Below are 5,084 nucleotides of genomic sequence, written 5' to 3' on the forward strand. Positions count from 1 at the left end.
AGCTCTAAAAAAATATTGATTTTTCAAAAACATGCTATAGGTAGATGTTTCACCAGAGGTCACGTGATCATCAAAATGAAATAAGTGTGCAAGCATAGCAATGATTGATAGAGAGGGGTCTTATATACTCTACTGGTGATAAAACAATACAATAAAAGGTAGAGATACCTTAAAAGAGTTATTATAGTCTTAGTATTTAGTGAAAAAACTTTTTTTATTGATTTTGGTGTTAGACCTTATATTAGGCGTGATTTTTTTATTCCTCATTTTCTAGATTAGTAATAATGTTCTATTCTTAATCATTATCCTTTATGGCAATATCAAAAGGGATATGATTGAGAATTAGGCTCTGTTTATTTCTTTTCTCCTTACTTTGGGTTGAGATTGTAACCTAACAATAAAAAAAATAAAAAATTACTATATCAAGATCTGATATCTAAAATTCTTTTTGGAGTATGTATCTAAATATTTTGTGCATTGTCAAATTAAGATCATATTTAAAGTCTAAAAGTCTTTTTTTTTAGGATAATCATTTTATCACAACTTAAATATTTTAAAATTAAAATGATATTTTACTCCTAAGAATAATCTATTACCATGTGCTTAGAGCCATTTAGAATTAGAATTGGTTAAATATGCAAATTAATTTTTTGTTTGGAGTACATAAAAAATAAAAATTGATTTGTCAAATTTATTGAGAATATACTTGATGAGAGAGTTTTTGATTGTTATTGAAAATGAATGGAATTTAGAGCGCATTATGTTCTACAAGAGAACTGACAACCTATTTTCACTACCTTAAAGGTCTTAGAGCCATGTTTGGAGGAGGATATAGTTGTGTGGCTTCTGAATTCAAATAGTTTATTAATTATTAAATTAGTTTGTAGTCTCTATCTAAACTTTTTAGAGTAGAGCCGTGAAAATAGGCCAAATCCATCGGGTCAGCCTGTTTACCCATTTAAATGGACGGGCTTTGCCTCTAAAATTAAACCCGTTTAAATTTTGGGCTAAACTTAGCCCAATTTCCTGAAAAAAAATGGCAGGTTAAACGGGCTAACCCGCGGGCTAAACGGATGACCCGTTTATTTTTTATATTTTTTTTAAAAAAATAGCACTTTTAGCCGATATTCCTCCCGATCCGACCTGAAAATTCGATCCATCAACAAAAAATATTATTTTTAAAAGATTTTTTATCTAAAAGTGACACTTTTTTGTCAAATATTTTTCAAAAAATAAAATAAAAAGATAAACGAGCTGGCCCGTTTAACCCATCGGACTGACCATAAACGGTTCAGGATGAAAAATTATGACCCGCGAATAAAACGAGCTTAAAACGGTCCATCCCATTTAACCCACGGGTTTAACGAGCCGGGCTAACCCGTTTGACAGCTCTACCTTAGAGGTTGAAAAGGCCGAACTTTACTCTAAGATTTGGAGGTTTAAAGTACCTTAAAAAATTCAAAAACTTTTTCGATTAATTTCTAAGGAGGCGTTGCTGATTAATAAGCTCCGCTTTAGAAGACATATGGTTTCGAATCATTTGTATAATATTTGTGGATATTCATTTGAGTCTTTTTTTCACGTTTTCCATAACTACAATATTGCACATAAGATGTGAAAAAGCATTGACGAAAGATTGAGCTGAGGTAATGTTTTTACCTTATCCCTAGTCTCTTGATTATTGGTGAATTTATCTTCTCATACCCACATCAAAGGAGTTCTATGGCATATATATATATATCGATAAAATAAGGTAAGATTTATAAACTGGCTCTATTTAGCCAAAAAACTACCACCTACTCTAAGTTAAGAATCCTCAAAGATTATTAAAAAAAAATTATTAGCATCCTCTAGTACTAACTTGTACACCTGGACAATGATGTTTGATAACTTTTAGATAAAAGTTGACTCAAAAATTGATGTAACTTTGTGACTTCAAGTTTCAATATCTTTATTCACGGGTCCTTTGATTTTTATCATTGGGAATTAAACCGTTGCAGTAGATTAAAGAACGAAAACTTCAATATAGTTTAGAAAAATAAATTCTATCTTGTATGGATAAACTGACCTTACATAGATATGATTTACAATATTATTGTCATATTTTTTTCTACCTCTTTATATTTTTCTTAATTTTTTTATAGATTCAATTAGAACTATATTTCTAGAATAGTGACTATGTAATCTAGATTTTTGTTTTTACAAATAATTTATCTCGTTGTTTATAAAAAAAATATTTAATAATTTTTATTCCATTATTGTTTTATTAGTTAATTATTGGTTAAAAAATTCTCTATCAAAATTATAAAACTTTGCTAATTAAAAAAATTCACTGTAGCATTGTTGAAAAAAATATAATTTAATATAAAAAATTAAATTTAGAAAATTCAGTTAAAACTACTAATTTAAAGTCCACCAAGTTTACAAAATAGAAGGACATGTATGACACTGAATCGGGACCAATTCAAAAAGAGTACCCAATTCCTTTACTTATGATTACTCATAGCAAAATGGGGTTGACGAAAGCACGTGCTTAAATTAACTTAACACGGATACGGATGGTTCGCGTAGCTTTCCAAATTCAACTGCCGTGGTTTCTAGACTTTCTTTAAAAGGAAGGAATTCACACGTTCATGAACTTGGTGCTTATGAATCAACCTTTCCCATTCTTCAAAGTTCAAAATAAAAATCTGATCCAAACCTTGGACTAGTTACCTCGCACGAGTCAATACCCTAATCCAAACAAAACTCAACTTCACCTGCGCCCTCCATTCCGAAACTTCTATCATCTAAAGGATAATACTGATTGTTGTGAAATTTATTTATTTTTAAAATGACTTAATTATTTTTGTTTCATATACATTGGTATTTAATAAAAGGTGGAAATTCAGGTACAGTCGACTTCACGTAAAGTTGATATCTGAGAATCGTTAAATGATTTGACTGATTTCAGTAATTTGACTAAATTTTCATCTAACGGTTATAAGAAATTAACTTCACGTAAAGTCGACTACACTTGAATTTTCACTTTAATAAAAAGAATCACAAATTGTGTTTGTTTCCATTGCAAAAAAAAGAGTGTTTGTTCCGTGTCATTAAATCGATAAAAAAAGATCTTTTTTTAATTTTTTTTTATTTTTTAGTGTGTTTGACAAATTTTTAATAGTAAAAATAAAAACATTAAAAAAATAAAAAATATCTTTTTTGAAAAGTTACAATTTATGGTCTCTTTTTTAAAAGATCTTTTTTTTTAAAATATTTTTTACATAATAAATGAACAAAAAATTACTTTTATATCATTTTATCCAAACATAATTGATAAATAAAAAGATTTTTTTATATGAAATATCTAAATATAAAATTACTTTTATTTTTGTAAAAGATCTTTTAAAAAAATTATTAAAAAATATATTTTTAAAAAATAATATTCAAACAAGCCCAAAAATAATGTTAACAAAACTAAACTTATATACACCACATTTGTATTTCAGCTTAATTATTCTCACGTTTTATTACTAATATTCCTTGATGAATAGTATTGTTTGGATTGCTTTAGAGAGACGAAGACAGAGAAAAACAACAAATAAAATAAGATTGGATTTACCTAAAGCTAAGACTATCTTAAGGATAGTTATTAAAAGAGTATAAAAGGATTTTTTTTTTCCCAGTGCATTGCATATATATAAGAAGCTTAAAAAAATTAACTTGTATTTTTGATAAAAAAAAAAACTTTTCAATATTTTCAACACATTTAACAAAATCTAATATTGTTATGTACATAATATTTTTATTTTTCGAAGTATGCTAATCAAAGTAATCATAATAGATATATGAATTTACATTTCATCTTCAAAATTGACAAAATATTGTAAATGAACCTAAACCATTCCTTAAACCCTAAGTATTTTATCATTATTTTATGTTTTAAGATATTTGGTTATCTTTCTAATAAAATCATATTAATATAAGAAAAGTCAAATTAATAAATATATAATTGATTAGACTTTAAATAATATTATTAGTTATCTATATTTTTCTTTTAGATAATAAAAGAGATGAAAAAAAAAGGCAGTAAATTAAACAATACACACTCTCACAAGTGCTTAAAAGTCTGCTTTCTTAAAAGGAACGGGTGCAATGTGCCCCCACTCGCTTAAATTAAATACCTAAAAGTTAGAATTAATTAAGTATCTTCACATACACAGGAAAGTTTTAATGACAGAATAAATAATCTTCAGCTTTACGATAATAAAACGAGTCTGAATTTTAAGCTTTATTTATTGGTGAATTCTAATCACCTTACTTATTTTCTAAGGAAATAATTAAAGGATATTAATAACAAATGTGGTTACTAAAACGAAAATATTTGATAACTAATAAAAAATTTTAAATTTTAATTATATTTAATGTATTAAAAATATAAAAAATTTAATAAATTTTTAATAAAATTCTAAAAATTTAAATTTAAAACTTAAAACCCAAGTAGAAAAAAGATAAAATTTTGAATAACAATGAAAAATGTCTATAAAATTATTTTATGTATAACAAACTTTTATTTTAAAAAAATGGTGATAACACTGAGTAGTCATCCACTGCATAGAGTCAGTGACCACTTGTTAGTGAAGTGATTTGTACACCACAAGAAGAAAAGTCGTTCCTCATCAGTGACATATGATCTGGCTGCTTAATTAACTTGATTCCTCTCTCAATCACCCACCTCATATATAACAAACCAAGCGGCTGTGTGCCCCATTTTTATTAATATTAAATTAATATTATTTGTTATCTTGCAAAAATAATTTCGCAGTGCATACAAGTAGATAATAGCATTATGAATGAATGATAATAAACTGATGATGTGATGAATGACTCGTTTTCAAATTGTCTCACAGTGATTTCGCTCAAATTCATACGTCCGCCCCAAAAATTTATATTGACCAAAATAAGTCCTTCTTGTGATATCGGCTGCCGTGGACTAACTCTAATTTTAATTTTTAGTTTAGTTTAGATTACGTTTTTTATTAATTTAATGTGTGTTTAGATTACAATTTATAAATAAAAATTTATAAAAAAATAATTTTATA

Source organism: Arachis duranensis, chromosome 8 (genome assembly GCF_000817695.3).
Source record: "Arachis duranensis cultivar V14167 chromosome 8, aradu.V14167.gnm2.J7QH, whole genome shotgun sequence".
Classification (NCBI taxonomy): domain Eukaryota; kingdom Viridiplantae; phylum Streptophyta; class Magnoliopsida; order Fabales; family Fabaceae; genus Arachis; species Arachis duranensis.